Source organism: Lissotriton helveticus, chromosome 5_1 (assembly GCF_964261635.1).
Source record: "Lissotriton helveticus chromosome 5_1, aLisHel1.1, whole genome shotgun sequence".
NCBI classification, from domain to species: Eukaryota; Metazoa; Chordata; class Amphibia; order Caudata; family Salamandridae; genus Lissotriton; species Lissotriton helveticus.
The window spans coordinates 425,403,777-425,421,820 of record NC_136065.1 but is presented as its reverse complement, the minus strand read 5'-3'; positions in this window follow the sequence as shown (position 1 = coordinate 425,421,820).

Here is an 18,044-nt window from a genome sequence, read left to right as displayed (position 1 = left end):
CAATTCCAAACATGGAACATAGATTAGGACTAATAATAGCGGCACACGAAGGGCTTGCTTCTACCCATGCTGGCGTCTCAGCCACTGTATCATTATTAAAACAGAGATACTGGTGGCCACAAATGAGAAGACAAACAAGGAACTATGTTCTAGCATGTGAAATATGTCAAAAAATGAAAGTATCAACTGTGAGACGTCCAGCACAGACGCCCCTTCTAATCTCGGATAAACCATTAGCCTGTGTTTATCTAGACCACTGCGGTCCCTTACAAAGGGATGGTAACTATAAATATATCTTGGTCGCAGTGGACTCATACACGAGATTCATATGGATGTGGCCCCAGCGAACGGCTGACGCCAGAACTGTTATAAAAGATTTGCGGGTCTTCATCGGCACATACGCTATTGGCATTCTGCATTCGGACAATGGTCCTGCTTTTAGCTCTCGGGCTTATAAGGAGGCCATGGTCAGCATGGGCGTGCAATTGCGGTACTCTTGTCCATTTCACCCTGAGGGGAACGGAATTGTTGAAAGAAAAAACCGTGACATAAAGCAATCTATAACGGCAAAGGTATTAGGTTCGGGAGCTGGGTGGGTCAAACATCTAATAAGTGTCCAACGTAGTCTAAATAACTTGCCAAGAAATTCTCTGAAGGGATTCAGTCCGTACGAATTATTATTCGGAACTAGGATGTTGATCTCTGACCTTGATAGTCAGACTTCAGTGGTAATAGAAAAAACCTTTGATGTCAAAGACCGTTTGGCTATTTTGCAGGACTTAAACAAAACAAGAAAAGACCTGAGCAACATACAGTTGAAACAACAGCCAACAACCACTGAAGAATCACCACCTGTCCCAGCAAGACCTGTCTGGATTCCAAAAGTCGGGGATCTAGTCAGGGAAAAGATCGCGGTAAAGAAGGAATTTGGGCCTTCTTACAGAAAAGCAGTTCCTGTCTTGTCTGTCAACGGGACAAGATCAGTTGTACTACCGCCACTTGCTGGAAAAAAGGAGAACCGAGTTGTATCCATCGACCTGGTAAAACCACAACATGTGGCCGATAACAAACAGTAGGCCAAGTGGACTCCCAATAAGTAGCAGAACACCAAGGTTTGCTACCAGTACAGAGGTCCTAACAAAAAGGCTCATCACATTCGAAACGCCTAAAGAAGAACAAGAAGGACTATGCAACAATGCAATAGAACTCAGACCTCTGAAAACCCAAATAAAGACATTTAGCAGAGACACACCAATCTATACTGAAGTACCAAGTGAAAATGCAAAAAACAGAAATCCTGAACCAATTGGAACAATTGACAGAACTGCATCCGGTTACTTCATCAACTTCGATGATTCCTCTGACGGCTTCAGTGAATCAAAGACACAGCCATCATCAAAATCCTTTAAAGACAAAGCTAAGGAACTTTTGAAACAACTGAAAGAAACATATCTGGTTTCTCCATGGATTGAATTTTGGGTGGGTTTTGGTGCATTTATCCTCATACTTTGGCTCATCATGGTATTTACTTTGGGACGCTTCATTGAGGGAAAATATGCTAAAATGGACACAGCAAGTCAGAACATCAACTTGGTCCTCAAACCACACACATCTTCACACGTCGAGAAAAGAGAACTTTCTTCAGAACTTTCTTCAGCTAACTTCACAGCCAATCCTATACCTGGTGGGGTAGCCTGGGACAACACTGACTATGAAATTTATGGTCCGGTCGAGATCCTGAAATATCCACACCAAATCAAGATCTCCTTGAGTGACTTTGCAAAACCAAACTCATTTGCTGATGATTGGGACTTCGAAAGTATTAACAACATGATGTCTGACTTAGTAATGTCTGCTAAATTTACAAAACATGATTATTTGCAAGGTTCTACAAATTATGATAGTATGTATTGCTATAACCATTATGGTAACCATTTTTTACATAAATCTGCACAACCTAGAAATGTTTTAAATTATAATCAATGGGAACATTGTGCTACACCTCCAAAAGGGAGCTCAAGAACCGTTTATGACAAATATTCATATTTTTCAGGTTTTAACACAAGTAATGCTGAAACTTTTTATTTTAAATTGTCAAACAAGACAGGGATGAAAACCATGATAACCAACACAAAATTGATATATTCAGATTCATTCTTTGAAAAACTGAATACATTTGGATTTGATTATTGGGACAAAAATGTTGATTTGAAAAGTGTTTGGGGTACAAAAGAATGGCAAGTACAGGGTTTAGAAGCTTTGTTTAGAGCCTGCATGATCCCAGAACAAATGATATTTTTAAATGACACTGTTCAACAAACCACCTGTCTTGGCTTAGCCAAAATCAAAGATTTAAATAATCCGTCTATTCCAAAGCCAACAATGTTTAGCAATAACTCTGATACAGATGAAGAGATAGACGTAAACCATATATTAAACCAAAACAGAACACATCCTGATTGGAAACAATGGTTGATCTGGCCCACAGATACAAATAACTGTCAAGATAGATTCCTGAATAAAACACAGGGTTTTAAAATGACCAGGCCAGACCCTAGATATCCCCAAAGACATCACCCAGGGATAATAACAACCTACAGTGTAGGCAAATTATGCCTTCAATGGCTACAGACTTCCACACTGCCTGAAATTAAGCAACACCTAACTTTACTTACTGATGGTGCTGACTTGCGTGATTTCATAATGGGACCACGCAAACAGCGTCAAAAGCGTTTCATAGCAGCCTCTGTATATGCAGCATACAATGAGGCCTGGAAGGTTACTCAAATTGAGACAGCAGAAAGAATACGGGAAATTGACCGTATCAATTTGGAAAAATCACTTTCTGTAGTGGACAATGGGTTAATGACTCTGTCCTCCAGAATTTTTTCATTGGACAGCATTGTGTCTTCAGCAATCGATATATTATCGCAAGACTTACTGTTATTACAACATGGTCAGTCACAATTGCGTTCCATTGTACAGCTTGGCTGGACGTTACAAAATCTGCGTTCAGGCTATGTGCCTTGGCATTTAATCAACACAACGTCACTATTCCAAATCTTTAACCTTACTGATAGACAAATCGGTATGGCGCAAAAGGGTGCTGATTATACAATCTTGAGCATTGAAAAACTAGAAAGATTACCAATGACAATGTCAGAACGACCTGTCAGTGAATGGATAATACACGGAATCATAAATATTCCAATCTCAACCTTCAGGTTTCAATACTGCCAAAAATATATACAGGCTGGCATGTACGAGAAATTGGGAAAGGGGTACCTTAAAACAACTTGGAACCTGCCCTATTCACATGCATGTGTCAGTAATAAAGGACAGAAAGTGTTTCTTAGTGGCAACAATTGTGCTATGTCACTAAGCGGCACGCTTCTGTGTAACGGAATTAGTTTGCATGGAGCCTGTGAAGGGAATTCATACAACCTTTCATGTCACCAGCAAGGCGCACCTGCAACTGAAATAGAACCATTCTTTCAAAGACTCTATAATGGGAGTTACATTCTTATTGTAGACCGCAGATGTTGCAGTCTTATGCCCGGGACTCCTTATCTAGTAACTACAACGGTGAAGGTCAAGTGCTGTGGACGTTCTTTATTCCCCAGCTCCTTTCCAGACAGGGAGGCAAGGGCATGGCCCAGTTTGAAAATTACTTCTATTCGAATAGACACTTTAAGCAGAATGAAAACAGTGCTTCTTCAGACGCCTACAAGGCTCACGTCATCAAAAGAAACGTATGATCTACAAGTCGCAAGGACGACTGCAGAGATACATACATTATTATCAACTAATTCCCCCGTACATTTCGCGGAAATCCTAAGCGAAATCTTAAATATTTCTGATACCACTGGGGTCTCAAAGGTATTTAAGACAGTATTTTCGATGGCATTAACACCATTCAAAGCCATACTGGGTATTTTTCCAGATTTCGTCCATTCGATTTTTGGCGGACTTCCCCTGATCCTGGGACTAATTGCAGGAATCCTATTCTTAGTCCTTATTTTTCGTTATGGCAACCCATGTCACAGATCAAACTCTCGCGACAATGGAAGATACGATCCTAGCCATTGGATACCGGGACCGGATATCAAAAATCCTGGGACTCTCCCGGCTTAGAGACCTGAACATGACTTGGTTTCTATCATTTCGACCAATGTGGCAAAGGTGTGTTTTACCTGTACTAAGGTGTCTGCTATGCGGAGAAGAATGCGTGTTAGACACCTGTCTGACGCTACAATCGGATGCGCCGGTGGATGCAGATACACTGTTGGTTCCTACCAAGGTTCACGCTTTGTGCTGCCCTCAAAGGCTGCCAATCCTGATGACGGCATTCCTGGAATCTTCACCACTGCGATTGAAGAGTAGTGAAGTTCAAGATGAAAGCAGCATCGAACAGGTACGACCTTCTGTCAGCAATGCGAATCAGAATGTCAATGGAGACAATCATGCGCACGAATGCATGGTTACACCTATTTCCGACTTAGTGGAACTTTCCCATGAAGCTGTTGACAGTTTTTTCGAAAGCCTGAATGATATGATGTTCTCTCCAGAACAGAAATAGAGACTTTTGAGTAAACTCGCACACGGCGTTCCCTGAATTCGGCCTTCAACTTTAAAAATAAAGTCACATGAACAATTTCACTCCAGTTCACGGACAGCAATTTTTTCAGCATGCCCCTTAAAATATTTTTCTACATATTTTTTCCCGGGACACTGATCTTCTGCTTAAAGTAAGAAACTATTCCTAGAGAACTAAAATTTCTATTTTTAGATACTTTATAGACTTTAGCTGCCCGCTGGTAGGTTCACAAATATTTTATTATGTGATGAAATGGTCTCGGATTTCCTTTCTGTATAGCCATATTAAGAGCCATTTCATGTGTATTTCTCATATACCGATAAGCAATAATGCATAAAAATGCGTGTTTACTTTTGCATTTAATTCATAGCTTAAGTGCATACAATATATATGACTGCAATTTTTCAGTATATTTGAAAATTTCGAAATGCATTTATGTATTTTGGGGTGGTAAGGTATACACTATACTCTATAGTATGTTGTACTATGTTATACTATGCATAGATTAGTAGATATGACCATAGTTAGCGTGGAGTGGGTGTCGTGTATTTCTATAGGTTCTGAATCAGTCCCCCTATTCCTGACCCTATTCTGGTTAAACTAACTATCAAGTTAACTAACAGTCAGCCCATGAGGCAAGAAAACCCCCATGATGCAGATACCGTTATCTGACGCAGTCACACTCCTGCACAGGAACGTGTTATCTGATTAGGTCATAACGCTTGAGATCTAATTAGACAAGCGACATTCCTCCAGCCCCTGATAAGGCATACGACGTTCTCATAACAAATCAAACCTATGACAACCTGGAAAATCCGTGCGGCCATTGTTTTGATTTCACAGAGAACTTTAGTAAAGAATGTGCTAACGAGCAAGTCGTATGACATCTTTATTGACGTATCTATGTCCATCCTTACGTCAATCTCGGCACCTTTAAGGTATAAATATTGCCGACCTTGCCCTATGCAAACACACGCGTGGTGACAAGACGGAGCAGCCATACTTGCCGAAGCCGAGAGCAGAAGCAGACCCCGCTGGCAGCAGCCCCGCCTTCCTGACGCGCTGAGAGACGCGCTGCTATCTCAAGCCGAGAGACCCAGCACCGGCGCTTCTGGGCAGCCCTCGCAGGCAGCCTGGAATATCGAGAGCAGAGAAAGAGATACCATTCCTCATTCATCCTAACTTCCAGGTACAGAACTGAATAACCCCTCACAGAGAATTCTTTAGTTATTCACTTGGCAAAAACAAACTTAACTTAAACTGTAACTTTCTATTCCCGCCCACGCATTAGACTTAGGTCAGGTACACGGGGTAGGCGTATTTAGAAACACCAGTTGAGTACGTTTAGTCAAATGTATATGTGTATGTAAATATATTTTAATCATTTTAAACATCATATGGCTCAGAAACCATATCAATGTTTTTACAGTATTATTTTATACTATTGCTTTTAATGTATGCACTTTACTTAACTATAAGTATTGCAATAATATCGATCCATTTCTCTTGTACGAGAAAAGAGACTGATCAATAAATAACACCTTTTTATTGAACACGCCCGTCTCTTCCTTTTCTCTACATTCTGATGAGACTAAGAATGCACGTACTGACTGAGTAAAATAATTGCCTTGTGCTCACACGACTCTTGAGATTGACTCTTGATTAGGGGAGAGCAAAGTTGTCATGTTCTATGGTTGTCAGAAACTAAATCCCTTCTTGTCTAATCAGGGAAGTTAATCCTTCCTTGAACATTCGAGAAAGTTTCTAGCGAACTCTGAGCTTAGCTGGCAAACCCAAAAATTAAGTCTAGTATCGACAGTAGTAGACCTAGTTAACGTCTGGCCTAGGCCTTTACTGCTGTAGGTACTATTCCAATGCGCAGAGCCTATTGGGAAAATAGGAGCTACACTACAACATCAGGGCCCATTTAGACAACTGAGAAACCGCGGCCCTCATCTTCCTGGACCTGTCAGCCACCTTCGACAAGGTCTGCCACTGCACACTATGCACACGTCTCCGTGACACCGGGATCCAAGAGCAGGCCCTGGACTGGACCACCTCGTTCTTCTCTGGGAAAACACAGAGCGTCCGCCTCACCCCCTTCCACTCCAAAGCCACTGAGATCATCTGCAGCATACCCCAGGATTCTTCCCTCAGCCGAACGCTGTTTAACATCTACATGGCACCTCTCGCCCTAGTCGCCCAACTGAATGCCCTCAACATAATCTCTTATGTCAATGGCACCCAGCTGATCCTCTCTCTCACCTAAGACCCCAACACCGGCAAAACCAACCTCCACGAAAGAATGAAAGCCATCGCCGAGTGGATGAAGAACAGCCGACTGAAGCTGAACTTAGACAAGACGAACGTCCTCATCCTCGGATCCACCCCCTTGGCCTGGGACAACTCCTGGTGGCCGACCACACTGGGAACAGCCACAACACCTACCAACCACGCATGCAACCTAGGGGTCATCCTCGACTCCACCCACTCCATAACAAAGCAGTTCATTGCCATCTCCTCCTCCTTCTTCAACACCCTCCACATGCTCCGCAAGATCTACAAGTGGATACCCACCGAAAGACCAGCGTACCTCAACAGACAACTCAGCTTCTACACCCCCACCCGCCAGCTTCGCTCCACTGACCTCACCCTCGCCACAGTTGCCCGCATCTGAAGAGGGCCCAGATCGTTCTCCCACCTCGCCGCCAAGACCTGGAACACCCTCCCCATCCTCCTACGGCAGACCCAAGACCTGCTAACCTTCAGAAGACTCCTCAAGACATGGCTTTTTGAGCAGTAGCAGCATTCCCCCCACAGCGGACCCTCATGGGTAAGTAGTGTGCTTTACAAATGCTATGATTTGATTGATTGATTGATTGATTGATACTTTGTGTAAAAGTCATGCATCCATAGTTTCTATGGTACAAGTTCTTGAAACCTTATTAAAGTAATATTTCTAACTTTGTGTCTTCGATTTTTGTCGTTTTGGTCTTGTTTAGTTTAGATAAAGATATTTTATTTTGCTAAACTGGTGTGGTGTCAATTTGTGGTGTTTTCACTGTGTCACTGTGAGTCTTGGTACAAATACTTTACACATTGCCTTTGGGATAAGTATGTCTGCTCTTGCCAAGCTACTGAGGGGTGAGCAGGGGTTATCTAAAGAGTGTATCCCCCTTACCCTGACTAGAAGCAAGGGTCCCTATTTGGACAAAGGTACATACCTCTGCCAACTAGAGACCCTCACTTCTAACAGGCATCTACACAAGAGTGGCAGTGCCTTGCAGTATATGCCGGAGACAGCCTGCACAATTGTGGCAAGCAACGCAATACTGCACACCATTGCCTGCAGGCGTGGCCTGCCCATGGATTCGTCAGATACAGACTCAGGGGATGAAGATCCTGGACCCCCAGCCCATCAACCAAGTGAGGGAAGCTCAGCAGCAGAGGGAAGAAGGCCCAGGGACCACATAGCCATTACTTTTCAAGGTACGTAATTATCATTCACAAATATGCGCAAGAAACTACACAAGAGAGATTCAAACAGTGTAATGCCTTTATTTCAACTGTCCTTCTCAGTTAACTTTTACTACACAAATTATAAATGCAAAGTAGTTACTTCACAACAACAAAAAGTGAAAAGACCAACACAAAAAAGAAAATTATCTTTTGCCCCTCTTTCCTGCATATGTGGATCTGGCACTTTGGAGCATAGAGTGCTGAGTGCTGGTTCTCCACTGGGTTGGAGCATCAGCAGTGAAAACAATGCTGCGGCCGGACACTTCACTATCAGCAGTGTATGTGCCTCCTCCTGTAGCTACCATGCTAGTTTGCATAGCCTCAACAGTAGCTGTGATCTGTTAAAAGGCCCCTTGCTACATCGCCACTGTAGTGGCCCATTTCAACCTGCAATGCAAGGGTGCGTTTGCTTTGCAGGCTTGTTGCAGTTGCCAGACGACCGATAGCCCTCTTCATGGATTGCATGTCATGTGACCTGCTGCACTCTATGTTATATGCCCTGTCCTTTTAGGCTCTGCGCACAGCTGCACAATTGCATCAGTCATGGCATCAAATTTGCACTCCATACGGGCCTCGTTCTCAGACAGTTGTTTGGTGATTCTGTCACATCCCATACTCAGCTTCATATTCATGAGCCTCGTTTGCTTCTATTGTAGGTGCTGAATTTTAAGCATTGATTCCTCAAGGCCACCAAAATGAGATGTAGTAACTGCCATGGTGTTGGCAGGAGCGTACCTACAGCTTTGGAGCAGCCTTTGGGATCGCTGGGTCAAACGTGGTACCCTGCCCCTTGTTGCCAGAGTGCAACGTGTGGTTGGATGCTGCTGTGGGACTGTTGTATCAAGCCCTTGTGCACTCCCCAATGACTATGAACAACCAGGATCATCCAGTCCTTGGTCCACCTGGCCCTGCTCCTGCTCTGAATCAGTGTCTTTCTCCCTTGGTTCTCCTCCCAAAGATGTATCTATGTTGCAAAAGGAAAATTAAGGAAATGTTTTGAGTCACTATCTCTGTGGTGGTACTATGTTCACAACTCATGTCAGTCCCTAACAGCAATGTTTGTGTCATGTACTACATTTCCCATGCTGCACCAACCGTGACTTTTTTATTCTGTAGACGGAGCATGCAGATGCACTTTGGCCTGTGTGTGGTGCATGCTTGTTGGGTGCTGGCTTGAGTGTGACATAATATGGCATTCATGTTTCACTTGCCTGTGGGTGGTGGAGGTTGGGATGTGTCCAGGCTTCCCATTCCCACTGTTGACTCCGGCTCTAGGGAGGCTTCCACCATGGCCTCTGATGTAGAGGCTTCCAGGAAGATGGATGGGCCTGTTTGTTGGGCAGCATGCAGCCTGTTTGTTGGGCAGCACGCAGCCGTTCAGCCACCCTCTCCTTTGCCCTGGAATGGAGGTCATACCACCTCTTTTTGATGTCATTGACCTGTCAGCTTGTCAGACTGTGGCACGGTATGAGAAGTGCGACCGAACAGCTGCTTGTGGTTGTTGCAGCACTCCTCGATTATTATGTCAATTGTTTTCTCAGAAAATGTAAGTTTGCACAGCCTCTTCTTTCCTTCTTTCTCAGATGTTTGGCTGGCCATCTTGCTGTGCTGTTCTCTCTGCATATCAGTGTTCTACTGAGATGCTGCATTTTGCCATGTGCTTGTAATTTTGATCAGGAATCTGCATAGACACCACTTCCTGGTTTGGCGCCCTTCAGACCTTCCAGGAAGCGATTTTTTCCCAATTTTTATTCACACTCGTTATTTGCACATGCAAATTGCATGCTTTCAACCATGTACACTTCTTAAACATGCAAAATGTATGTTTTCAACCACGGACGCTATTTGGGTATCGCAATTTGCGAGTTGCAATTTTGCGTTACGAGTCACTTGCGACTCACTAATTTGGGTACGGTTGTGTAAGTACATTCAATTTAGGGAGTTACAATTTCCGAGTTGCAATTTGGTGCAAATTATGACTTACTAATAGTTACAGTCATACATCTGCCCCTTAATCTCTAGTTTACTACCTTCATGTTTTATCTTTAGCTGGACTGCTGCTCTGAAGGACTGCTGCTGTGTTGTGCTAATCTGCTGCCCTCTGGCCTGCGTTAGAAGGACTGGTTATGCATCTGTTGAACCAAGGACCCCAAGGTGAATCCAGGGCTAATAAGCTGGCCCGCTGACTAGAGTCTCAGGGACAGAAAGCTCCAACAACCTTTAACCAGCACTTGGACTCTGCTCTCGTCTGTTAGTGCTACCATGCCAAGTGGTACCCCCACAGTTGTGGACCCTTTGAAGTTGGCCTGAATGTGCTCTTTCAGTCCATCTGTGGATCCAGCAAAACCAGGAAATATGCTCCTTGGAGAATGGATGCCAAAGAGGCTTACAAATTTCCTCCAGAAAAAAATCACTATAAGAGGTTAGGTGTATGGACAGAAGGTTATCTGCATGGGCTTCTCATATGTGTAATTAATTTCTGGACCTTGTCATCGACAAAAATTGCTCAAACATATTGCAGGAATTGCCATGGCCTATGCTGACAAAGATAAGGCCAGCACTGACCTGTTCCTATATATGAGGCTGCATGCAGAGAGCAGTGATATAACTACCTGGTATGTGACAATGTGTCTATGGGTACCCAGTCCATGCTCAGAGAAGTAGCCACAATTGTCCACTCCCAATAGGTTCAAACCACATGATCTATCTACATAGATATTTCCACCCATCAGTCCAGTAAACCATCAGGCATAAATGTGTAGGCCCTTGCCCTCCCAGTTGGATAGTATTTGTTTTGTAATGAGAGTAGATTCGTTTACTATTATGTCACTGTGGTCATTTAATTGATGATGCCATATTCAAATGAGTATTTGTTTCCCTTGGTTTTATTATGCTACTAAACCTTATGTCTCCATAGAAACTCACTTATCTTCGATGAGGGTGCTAGCTAAAATCTGCCCAGACAAGATTGTTTACTTCTTCATCATATGTGAAGGTATACTCCCTTTTCCACTTCCACCCTTTCTGTAATACTTCCTTATTTTCTCTTCTGTGTACTACCTTTACTTATTCGCTCCAATGTCACTAATGCAATCTAGGGATGTGCCATAAAGTGATATGCTGCACTCTGGAATTTCAGATCTCAAAAAAGACTGCTTCAAAGCATGCTTTGTACGTGAGAGCCACCTTTGCTATAAATCAGCAGACTAAGAACTTTTCTTGCACTCAAAGTTTGAATGTACACAATGCATTAGATATTGTACTGACCTAATATGTTTCAAGGAAATGCATATTTGATGATCACTCTAAATCATGGATCATCTTATTTTGAGTTTGACATTCATTTGTGTCACACAAACAGTTCATCTAGTCCCCGTGATATGTTATTTATTCTTAACATAGTGCACACAATATTTACAGTGGCAGTAACCTATCAATGTGTGTGTGTGTGTAGTGCATATACGGGAACTTTTTTAAACATAAGTAAAGTTAATTCATGATTTCAAAGTAATCAATATACACCAGTTCATTAATTTGTATTCAGGAAGGGAGTGCTTTCTTCTATATCACTACTTCCAAAACTTTTCAGGACCACAACCCCATTTTCATAATAACTTTCGCAACCTACCCAGCTATAATGGACAGGAGGTGGGATATATTTTTATGTAATATAAGTATTGTGTCATTGTGTGCTGTCATTTACGGGTAACATCCTTTACAACGCGGATGTTACACCGCAGTTCCCTTACGACGCAAATTTTACAACGCAAGTTGTAACAACGAATTGCGCTGGGGGGCGCTCCAGGATAGTAAATAGTTTAATTTACTATCCAACTCCTTCCCTACTATCCATGGGGACTGGAGTTGGAATAGTAAATTAAACTATTCACTATCCAGCCCCCAACAACGCAAGTCGTGGTAACGACTTGTGTTGTAAAACATGCGACGTAAAGTACTGCGATGTAAAACATCGCGTTGTAACAACGTACATCCGTCATTTACATACAGCACATTTTCCATTGAAAAGGTCACTCAATTTGCACAGACATACAGTTTTACAGATACAACTAATTGGGCACAAATAATTATGTGTGGAAATCGGGTTTCAACAAATACTGGTCAGGTATGCATTACCAAGCAAAATGTCCTAATTTGTGTTGATCCTATTAAAATATTTGTTTCCATCACACTTCAGAATTACAAAAAAGTGCTTCATTTTTGCTTTCCTTACTGCTGAATGTGTTAAATTCATTTACAGTTACTTACATTTTGTTATGTGTTTAAAAATATTACATCCTATTAGTTTTGGGCGGAGCTCGCGGAGTTGCACTACGTGGAATTACATGGAGTGCCGCTCCATCCTAGAAACTGCCCCATGCCCTTCTCTTAGAAGGAGACACACAGTGAAAGCATGCCTCCCCAGTGCACTGCTACACTGTCTGAAGTCAGATCCTTGCTGCCTGCATTCCTGGCATATGTGGGGATCTGTCTAGACCTGAGATTCGACAGTGCTGTGCCCAGAGACTCCCTCCCTGCCCCCAGAGGCACTGCTCCATCCTCCAGGGAGCCCCCTGTAACCACGTACTTACTGCTGGGCCTGCCATACCAGGAACATGGCTGCCTCCAGTAGAGTTTCCAAGCTCATGTCTGGGCTGTGAGCTCGGCTCAGGGTGCGGTCAGCAGCTTCTGCTCCTCCTGGCAACCCTCAGCCCGAGCCCAGAGCAAAGCAGTGTGGCAAGATGGTGGGGAGTGAGCACAACAAGAATAGCCAGGGAGGAGAACCCCAAGATAAACCTGCGCAACTACGTTTTTAGGTGGACCTGTGCACAGGTAAAATGTGATTTAAATTGAAAAGTACCTTCAGTAATACACCAAGGGTGAACCTGACACTCCTTGTATTCAAATGCATATACGGAACCTCACAACTGAAACACCAAAGTTAACAACTACTTTGTTGAGTGATGCCATAAAGCACATGAACTGCATGAGCATAACATGCAGGTTTCCAATAGGACATATTCAGCCTCCCACACCAAAGGTCATACAATTGGAACAGTTTACTATACAATATCTGTTATGTTTGGTATTTTACAGTGCATTTTCCAAAGAAAAAACACACTATTAACATGTGGATCAATCTAGACTTCTCTCAAAACACACTGGAACTAGTGGAAATAACAGGCGCAGATAATGCAGACACAATCATAAACCCACACATCCCCCCATGCTCAGGGAGAGAGGCGCACATTACGGAGCACAGAGTTGACTGTCATAGTCGATTACCTTGATCTGGAGAGGCTCATCTCCGCAGCCCAACCTCCTGCCATAGGTAGTGAGAAGAAGGAACTCTCGCACTCATTCGTTTAAGGACTCACCAGCAGCCAGGATAACGAGGAGGCCACGAACATTCTGATTCCTTGCACAAGACTCAGTCCCATGCAAATCATCACACTGTCCTGTCTGCGCTGCTGAAGGAAAAACCATTGAGGCAGCTCAAAAAGGGTGCCCAGCAATTTCCCCCACCCTGTTAGGATGGAGCCTCCCAGCATCAGGGCACACTGGCGGACATGTGGGAGGTGCGGTTCCTGCTGCTTCATGAGGTTGGTGGACCAGTGCTGGTAAACTTTGCCAGGCCATGCGAAAGGTGGAGATTTTGCTGATTTGAGCAGAGAACAATTTGCAATCTCCCCAAGTGGAGAGGAGCTTACCACCCACACTTATATCCTACAGCCTTCCTTTCACACAGTTTAGAAACAGCCATATGCAAATCAGTCTTAAGCCTGAGCCTCATGGGAACAGTCCAGCCCAAACTGCCAAACCAGGTCCTCCCTGGTCTAGAAACAAGCATCCTGGGACCCGTTACGGGGCATCACCCCTCATTAGCCAGGCTAGCTTGAATCTAGTGGCACAGTGAGCACTAGACCTATGTCTGGGTATACCCTTCCCACTTAGGGTGACACCGCAAAAGGAACAAATGATAGACAGAATGCGGAAAAGTACAAACATTCACCACCAGTCACAAAGATCTGGGTTTAATCCATCGTTCTTTTGCTCACCACGCCACCCCAGTTTATACCCAGCCATATACATATCAGTCTTAAGCCTGTGCCTCATGGGAACAGTCCAGCCCAAACTGGCAAGCCAGATCCTCTCTGGACCAGAAACAAACATCCTGGGACCGGTTTTGGGACATCACCCCTCATCAGCCAGGCTAGCTTGAATCCAGTGCCACGGTGAGCCTAGGACCCACGTCTGTGCATACCCTGGCTTGCTCTGCTGTTGAAGAACAAGTAGAGAATGGAACAAGATTTTGAATAGGTTTTTGTTTGTTAACTAAAGTGACTGTACTGGTATCTGAAGAACCAATAAAAAAGGAGAGCACCCCTACAATTATTTAAATCTGGCTAAGTGTGAAAGGGCTGAGTGATCATCACCTACAGAGAAAAAAATGAGCAGGCATTGACCCCAATGTCATTAGGGAATAGTGGAGGCTTCTTCAATGCACACTGGACCAACTGCAATCTGGCAATATATATGTGACTAATAAAAATGGTAGGGCAGCACAAAATAATAATGTTCCTCAAGCTAATAAATTGTTTTTGCCAAGAAAGAAATAGGTTCAACAAGTAAATGTTAAAAGTTCTATGGGGGCATTGGCATACTTATTCCGCGAAGTAGAGTTTATCCTCAAACTCAGGTGGTTCACCCAGAAGTTGGTCAGCTAAGACATTTGATTCAATTTTGGACCAATGACAACCTTCTTCCTCATGTGCTGCTACTTCAGTAACTGTGTAATTGTGTGGTATAAAATGTTGGTTTATTTTGACCATAGTCAATCTCTCCAAATTTTGAGGCGAAAGACTGGTCCTTCTCACTGTGACTCCTGAACCAGCTGCACTGAACATACATTCAGCGGACACACTGGCTACAGAACAAGCCAGTTACTTTATTGCCAGCCTACTAGGCTCTGGCCATTGACACATCTTCCCATATCAATACATAAATGGATTTTGATGCATATGGACCTCTTTTGCATCATCTAGATACTCCTGGAACATACTGTGGATGGTCATTGGTGCTGCCACTTGCTCAACCTATTTTGCCATCATCTATTCTCTACACTGGACTTGAGCCCTGCCAATACAATGCAGAGACTGGTTTATGGTGTTATTGGCTACTGTGAGACAAGACTGTTCTCGTTGGAAGATGAAGGCGGCACCCCAGAACTGTAGGGTGGCACTCACAGTTCAAGCCGTTCTTCTTCCAAGTCTCTATCTTGCCCTACAATCCACCTCTTATATTTTAAAACATCCCCTTCAGAAAAAGGGCTGAAAGTGGGCAGATGTTTTGTTACCCGTAGTGTGGTACATATGTACTCCTTGGACTATTACAGCCTTATATTAGAAGCCGGACTAAGGTCTCAAACAAAGAATGTGCTTCTGTATTTTCATTCATAACTGCAGGGCTGAACTTTTCAGACATTTTCTTTACCTGGTATAGTAGGAGATGCAACAACAGGATAGCTTGGCCTATTGTACTGTCCGTGCTAACTTCTTCTGTGAAAAACTCAAAAGGGAGTAGCATCTGGGTCAGGCATTTGACTAAGCCCCATTTGTCCTCAGCCTTGGCCATAGCTTTCCCAAAAGCATCCCCTCCTCATTGAATGAATAGTCATTGATCTGTTTGTACTGCTCAAACAGACGTTGCAGCATGTAAAAGGTGTAGTTCCAACGTGTTGGCAGCTCCTGTACCAGGGCTTTAACTGGTGCTCTATTATTACGCTGAATATTCGCAGCTGCTTCGGGCCTTAAAAGAATGGCTGAAATTGGTTCGGATTCTTCTGCAGGTGGTCAGTATGTTGCATGTGTCTTTCTTTTTGATCAAGTCTTGAACCGCCGGGTTGTTGTAATGAGTCAAACACTGAAATAGCCAACCGTCTGACATGGCCTTAACTATGCAATTGTATTTGGCAACAAATCCAATTCTAAGAACTCTGGGTCACAGCCATTCATACACCTTTCTGTAAAATTCCTCCAAGATGTTTACAGCTATATATGATTTCTCCATCACAAACTTCCCCACTGTTGCATGCAGCAGAACTCTCTAAAAACTTTCTTCGGGGCCAAGACCTGAGGACATCTTTTGCTTTACCCTTGCAAAAGAGATCCAGTGTGCAGTGATGAACATGAAATCAGTCGCCTGACACCTGGTCCACATTTCTGTCATAAAGTGGATGGTGTGAACAACACTTTGTTGCAAAGCTTGTCCAACCAATTGCAGCACATTATGATGCAGCGCTGGACTAGCCACTCTGGCAAAATATGTCCTACTTGGTAACTTCCATTTTGGGCAGATGGTTGCACAAATTCTAAGAATCCCACTCCTGTCTCAAAAGTCAAAGGGAGGAGGTCTAGCGCTAACATTTTTGCCAGCTTCTCATTGTACAAACGTGTGGTTGGGTAGTTTCGTTCGTAGGGCACCCCCTGTCTAAACTTGCCTGTGATATTAGCCTGGATTTTTTTTTTGTTGGAGAACTGACACAGGCGTCTTTAGAGAAGTAGATGCTGGTGGTAGACTCAATGTGCATTGTGGTGGTGGGGCAGTCACTGCATGTTGTGGTGTCTCCATCATCTCACTTTGAGCATTCTTGTGCCATTGTGAAGTTGCTGATGTGGGTGAATCTGCTGGCACGATGCTGGATGTCACCCACTTTTTCTTCATCATCATCACCTTCCCCTGTGATTGGACTTGCAGCTGATGTTCCTTGACTCTCCCCACTACCACGTGAACAAGATTTTTTATGGTGCTCCTCCCACTTGATTGTCTGGTGTTTTTTCATATGGGTCATCTGACCTCCAGTACCACAAAGTGTACTAGGCTTACCTCGACAAACATTTGTGTGACAAATGGTACATACTACAAGGTACTCCTCCTCTTTGCTAACTGTAAAAAAGTCTCAAACTGGGGTAGAGAACTTTTTTACCAGGCCACTGTAAATGCCTGAAGAAGACCTGGAGTTAGTTGGGCATGTCATTGACTGCCTCTCTGCTTCTCCTGAGGCAGGGTTTGGTGCAGGTCTCAGCTGGGGCTTTTTAAATATGGGAGCTGGTGATGGTGCTGCCTGTGCCACATCCCTCAGAGATGGTTAAATAGCAATATCAGATTCCTCTGTGTCACCTTCTACCATGACTACCCCGTCATCCTCCTCTTCATCCCCCACCATAAGTCTAAGTCTCTGGAACTTTTCTTTTCCCTTGCCTCTCCTGTTATCTCCTTGTCTCTGTCGAAAATCCACTCCAGGTCCTACCATCATCATCAGAAATGGTACTTGGAGAAGATGGTGCTGCACTACCATGTATTTTCCTTGCTGGAGATATGGGTGCCAATGATTCTAAAAGAGGAGGTTCAACTGGTTGCTCTGAAGGAAGCTCAACCTCGTGTTCCGCTCCAACATCAGACAAATCCATTGCTTGCTGGGGCTGCTGTCCACTTTGCTGTGTTTCCTTAAACGATTGTGTACTACTTTGCAAAATGGACAAAATCCAATTCAACATCACTACTCATCTCAATCAATCAATCAGTACATTTGTACAGCACACTACTCACCCCTGAGGGTCTCAAGGCGCTGGGGGGGAGGGGTGCTGCTACTGCTCGAATAGCAGGTCTTGAGAAGCCTCCTGAAGGTTTGTAGGTTCTGGGTCTGCCGTAGGAGGATGGGGAGGGTGTTCCAGGTCTTGGTGGCGAGGTGGGAGAACCATCTGCTGCCGGGGGTCGCTCTTCAGTTGCGGGGGACGGTGGAGAGGGCGAGGTTGGCAGAGCTGGTGATACGGGGTGTAGAAGGTGAGGCATCTGTTAAGGTATGCTGGTCCGGTGTTGTGGAGTGCCTTGTGTGCGTGGGTGTGGAGCTTGAAGGTGATTCTCTTATTGA